Source organism: Orcinus orca, chromosome 20, assembly GCF_937001465.1.
Source record: "Orcinus orca chromosome 20, mOrcOrc1.1, whole genome shotgun sequence".
NCBI classification, from domain to species: Eukaryota; Metazoa; Chordata; class Mammalia; order Artiodactyla; family Delphinidae; genus Orcinus; species Orcinus orca.
The window spans coordinates 17063192-17069191 of NC_064578.1; the positions used below are offsets into that span (position 1 = coordinate 17063192).

Sequence of the window (6000 nt, forward strand, 5' to 3'; positions counted from 1 at the left end):
CCTTCCCTCCACCCTCTCATGCTTTTCCAACGCTAATGCTTCTTTCTCCACCTCTTTCCTCTGTTCAGCATTGAGTTACCTTCCATTCCCCGAAGGCCCATATTGAAAAACAATCAAACAGAACTGAAGTTGGCCAAATGCCATCTGTACAAAGACCAAGCACATAAGAAGAGAGGGAGGGAGGGACATGGGAAGTCACAGCATTGGAAGCGCAGTGGAATTATAAGCTAGTAATAAAAGAGACTGGGGAGTTCTCTGGTGGCCTAGAGGTTAGGATTCTAGGCTTTCACTGGCATGGCCCGGGTTCAATCCCTGGCTGGGGAAGTGAGGTCCCGCAAACCGCACGGCACAGCCAGAAAAAAAAGAAAAGAGAGAGAGAGACTGGAAAGCAGTTCTAAGGACAAAACAGGAAGCAAAAGGCATGGGTGACACAGAGAGAAAGAGGACCTGCCCTAGGTCAGGGCTGCCAAGTCTTGATATTCGGTATATTCCTAGAAATGGTGATTAACACTTGACTGAAAGCACTGAATGTTTGTTTTCAAGCTGCTGGGGGTGAGGCAGGAACAGGGGACTACAACCTTCTCAAAAAGATTCAGTTGGGGGCTTCCCTGGTGGCGCAGTGGTTGAGAGTCCGCCTGCCGATGCAGGGGACACAGGTTCGTGCCCCGGTCCGGGAAGATCCCACATGCCACGAAGCGGCTGGGCCCGTGAGCCATGGCCGCTGAGCCTGCACATCCGGAGCCTGTGCTCCGCAGCGGGAGAGGCCACAATGGTGAGAGGCTCATGTACCACAAAAAAAAAAAAAAAAAAAAAAAGATTCAGTTGGCTCTTTTTAAGAGAAACAAGATCTTCCCTTTTGTCCCTACCTCTCAGAAATTCCAGAGTCTATAATAGTCTGAAGCAACCCAAAGTCACTCACTGACTTGATTCCAGTGGAAGGTGATGTTCATGCAACCACTACTGCATATCTTACTGACAGAAGCATCAGATCTGGGCTCAGAAGACTAAGGTTCAAATGCCAGCTCCTCCATCTCTTAGCTACGTGACCTCATGCGCAGGTCACTTCACCACAGTGAGGTTGTTTGTTTTAAGTCTATAAAACAGCAGGATGCCTGGCAACAACATACATTTAATAATGTTAGGTAGAACCAATATTTTAAACATTAAAAAGCCATTACCCACCCTTCCAAGCTGTCTCTTTCCCATCCTTCTTGGAGGTCTCTAAATTGGTTGCCAACCCAGAAAGCCTGACGAATTCCAGAAACTGGGACTTATATTGATTTCAGTGGCACTACAAAGATGCATGCTTGGAAGAGTAGCCTCCTTAGGAAGAAAAGAGACCCATTAGCTTGTGGTTTTCAAAACGGTCTTTAAATGAAAAGTGAAAAGGAGAGAAAACAAAGTTCCCCAAGATATAATGCAATGTTTTGCTATACTTAAAATACCTACTAGTATAACAGCATAAACTGAGATTTTTGTCTCAAAATTGAACTTCTAGCACTCCTCTTGGCTATGTATCCACAGTACGCCCTAAGTGACCTCCCTCAGTCTCTTAGCTCTAAATAGCAGCTTCCACATGTACATCCCCAGCCCAGCCCGGCTCCAGACTTCCCTATCTAACTGCCCATGACACCTTGACTTGTTTTTCTACTGGGCACTTTACAATCAGTGCGAAAGAAATTCAGCCCCAGCCCTGTTCCTCCTACAGTCTTCCCGTTTCAGTTAACGGCAATTCCATTCTTCCAGGTGTTCATGCCAAAGATTGCAGCGTTGCCGTGACTCCTTTCTTCCTCTCACATCCCACCTCCATACACCCTGTTGGCTGTACTTCAAAATATACCCAGGGCCCAACCGCTGCTGGCCACCTCCATCACTACCACCCAGGCCATCCTTCACCTGGATCACGGCAGGAGCCTCTCAACTTGTCTCCCTGCTTCTACTCCTCACTCCTCTTTGCTTTCTCCACAAGGCAATCAGAGTAAGCCTGTTAGAAGGCAGGATGAAACATGTCCACTCCACTGCTCAAAACCCTCCAATGGCCCAACTCACTCTGAGGGAAAATCAACATCCCCACGAGAGCCTGCAAGGCCCCCACAACTGTCCATCTCTCCCTTACCCCCAACGCCTCTCTGACCTCATCCTCTCCATCCCCCCTTCACCACCCCCTCCAGCCACACCGGCCTCCAGGCAGGTCCACTAACCTGCCAGGGGTGGCCCTTCCTTCGGGCTTTTGAGCTTGCTCTTTCCTCTGCCTGGACCACTGTGTCCCCATTTAGCCACATGGCTCATTTTCTCACCTCCTTCAGATTTTTGCTCAACCGTCACCTTCTCAGGAAGACTTTCTAAGGACCCTCTTCAAAACCACAATGCCAGCCAATAACCCACATCCTGCCTCCCTCCTTTATTACAATGTAATGTGCATTTTTCTTGGTTATTTTGTTTATTGTGCCTTTCCCCACTAAAATTTAAGATCCACAAGGGCAGGGGTTTTTGCCTTCCTTGTATACTATAGTCCTGGTGTTCATAATAGCACTGTCCAATATAATTTTTAATTTTTCTAGGAAACATTTTAAAAACTAAATAGGGGACTTCCCTGGTGGTGCAGTGGTTAAGAATCCGCCTGCCAATGCAGGGGACACTGGTTCAAGCCCTGGTCTGGGAAGATCCCACATGCCGCGGAGCAACTAAGCCCATGCGCCACAACTACTGAGCCTGCGCTCTACAGCCTGTGAGCCACAACTACTGAGCCCACGTGCCCCAGCTACTGAAGCTCGCGCGCCTAGAGCCCGTACTCCGCAACAAGAGAAGCCACCGCAATGAGACGCCCGCGCACCGCAATGTAAAGTAGCCCCCACTCGCTGCAACTAGAGAAAGTCCACACGCAGCAACAAAGACCCAAGGTGGCCTAAAATAAATAAATAAATAAATTTAAAAAAGGTACAGCTAAAAAAAAAAAAAAAAGGTACAGGTTTAAAAAAATTTTTTTTAAAAAAAATAAAAACTACAGAGGAAATTTCAATTCTATTGTATTTAACCCAATAAACTTTAAATGTTATGATTTATAGCATATATTTGTCATTTATTATGATATTTTAAACAATCAAGGAGATAGTTTACCTTTTTTTTTTTTCATATTAAGTCTTCAAAAATCTGGTGTGTATTTTATACTCATAGCCTACCCCCAGTGTTCAACACTGGAAAGTGACCACCATACTGGACAATGCAACTCTAGAACAATGCCTGGTACAGAGTAGGTACTTATAAATATTCATTGAATGAAAAAATGTTTTCCCAGGAAGAGGCAGCTATGATATAGCATAGGATTTTCTAAATTTCAGTTACACTCCATATTCACAATTTTTGCTGTAACCTGTACTATTTTTCCCTTAAAATGTCATACTTTGTCCACTTGAAAAAATATTTTAAAATAAAACTTTATGTTGCCTCTATAAATGGAAAAGAATGGGTCTAAGGATAAAATGCCGGGGCGTGAGTCCCTACTCAATCACTCACTACTTCCAGACTCTAAAGCGAGGACTTCACTAAGCCTCAGTTTCTTCATCTGCAGAATAGGGACAATTCCAACCTTCACAGGATCATGGTGAAGATTAAATGAGATGCTGTCATAAGCTCTTTACAATTAGGAAAGTAGTCATTAAATAAAGGAGACTGAGAAGCCAACCCAAGCCTTTTCCTCATGACTGTCATGTTCACATGGACCAATAACAGAAAATGGCAAGCTTGTCTGACAAGAGAAGAGCTAAGACTCAGGTTCAAATCTCTTGTCCTCCACTTACAGGTCTGTGACCTTTAGAAATTCATTTATTCACCAAACACCAAGTGCCCACAACATGACAGGCACTAGGCTAGGAGCCAAATAAGTCAAATAGGATATGAACCCTGCCCTTGAGGAATTTGCAGTCTAGCAGGGAGAAAGAGACCAGCAGACAAGAAAAAGCAAACAACTGTCAAAAAATCAAGTCATCTCTCTTAGGTCTGTTTGTTCACTGTGAAATGGGAATAACACCTTCCCAATCTAACTCACAGAGCTGCCACAAAAATCAATTTTTAAATGTTTGTCAAGTACTCCAAAAACCTGAACTCATTATACATTAGCAAAGTACTTTTCTTTTTCCTACTTGTAACCCAAAACAACTCCGGCTCCTGCAAATGTTCAGTTTGAACATTCACTCCAATTGTACCACATCTGTGAAATTCATTCCACTTTTGCAAATGTTAGTAAACATACAGAAAAAGAGGATAAACAGTTTTAGCACAGGTATTTAATCTCAAAATTATGATCCAGGTCACAGTTCTAAGGAACAAAACACAGACCTCTCAGTCAGCTACCTAGGTACAGTTTGTCAAGATAAGCAGTCACATGGTAAAGGAAACTGAATAATTTAAACTGAAGAAGAGGAAAACTCATGAAGCAGGGTAGGTAGACAGTGTCCAAGGTTACAGCAGTCTCTGCATTGGTGAGGTAATGCTGGGATTAGGTCGTGCTCAACATGGTAGGCTAAAAGTCATTTTACAGCCAGAGCAAAGTGCCCACACTCTTTTTCTTAAGCCTAGAAGTTGATCTGATCTGAGAAAATCTCAAAGAAAGATGATCCCAAGGGCTAGGTTCCCAAGAAGTGGAAACCCTATCCAAGCAGGAGTAACTGGGTGTGACGAAAGCAAGATGATCAAGATTCTGTGATCCTCCCTGAAGTTTAAAAACTGAATGGGACCAAAATCAAAGTCTCGGGTACCAATCATTTACAAAGAGGAAGGAAAGAAAAGACTCTCAGGTGCAGTTCAGGCTGCATCTTCATACTGATTTCTCCTTCTTTCCCCCCATGTCACTCGCCCAATTTCAGGCGACCCATTCCAACTCAGTCCCAAGTCGCCCCTTCCCCTTGTTCCGATCCCTGCACAAAGGTCACTCCTCTTCATCCCTGGCACCTAAGATGCTTTCCCCTTCTGGGAGGACTTGCTGGCCGCCGCACCCATGACTGCCTTCGCGCCCACCTCTGAGCAGCCCCCGCGCACGACCCGCGGCAAGCCCACCCCTCTCGGGCGGGAACCGGGACACCCCTCCTCGGAGGCCGGAACCGCCGCGCCAGGCCCCTCCCACAGGAAGCCGCCGCCCCCCAGCGCCCTGGCCGCGCCTCCCCCGGCCCACCCCGCGCCGCCCGCCAGTCTCGGACTTCCCCGCGCCCCCGCCCGCCCGCCGCGCCCCAGAGCCGGTGCTCGCTACCTGCTGCGGCCACAGAAGCGGCGCCCAACTCCTCTCCCACTTCCGCCTTCCACCGCCCGCACTCGGGCCAGGTCACGTGACCACGCGCGGTCACCTGACCCGGAAAGGGCTGGCCGGACCGCAGGTGTGTGCAACCTAGGCCAGGCCTGAGAACCTCTCGCCAGAAGGCCTTCTTATCCTCTGTAGGTTTAAAAGTGGGAGGGGTTTCCACTCGCTAGATGGTCTCCGAGCAATCAAATAAATTGAGGGCTCGCTGAGTTCCAGGCGCTTCATATACTCCTCCCATCAACCCCGAGGGCGGGCCTGTCTTAGCCGCATTTTACAAGTGAGAGGTGTTCAATCAAGTCAGCAGGTATTTACTGAACTCAGGGTTACCATATAAAATACAGGACGACCGGTTAAATTTGAATTTTAGATAAACAACCATTAATACGTAGGTATGCCCCAAATATTGCCTGGTACAGTACATGTTTATACTAAAAAACTACTTATTGATACTCATATTTAATTAGGCATCTTGTGTTTTAATTTGCTATATCTGACGACCCAAAGCCTACTATGTGCCAGGCACGGTTCTAGGCTGTAGAAACACAAAAGTAGCTTTTGTGGAGCGTCCGTTCTTGTGACATGAAACAAAGGCAGAAAGGCTCCAAAACTCTTGCTGGGGGTCCATAAAGTGCCCCACCACACCAGACAATCCCCATTTCCTTAGTATACAGAGTAGACAGACCTTTATGAACTAGAAAAAACATTTTAAA

General features: G+C 46.4%; 1 protein-coding gene across 4 annotated transcripts in view; it reads right to left on the minus strand.

Annotated features, from left to right (window-relative positions):
- The window catches only part of WWP2 (WW domain containing E3 ubiquitin protein ligase 2), a 145481-nt gene extending 140086 nt beyond the window's left edge, over positions 1 to 5395 (minus strand). The window contains exon 1 of one of the 4 annotated variants that reach the window (XM_033434278.2): positions 5243 to 5394. The gene's annotated coding sequence lies outside the window, so the exon portion shown is untranslated. Of the gene's footprint in view, positions 1 to 1178; positions 2053 to 5239 lie in introns of those variants that run through there. The other 3 variants (XM_049703977.1, XM_033434279.2, XM_049703979.1) reach the window with 3 other exon arrangements.
- Between the last annotated feature and the right edge of the window lie 605 nt (positions 5396 to 6000).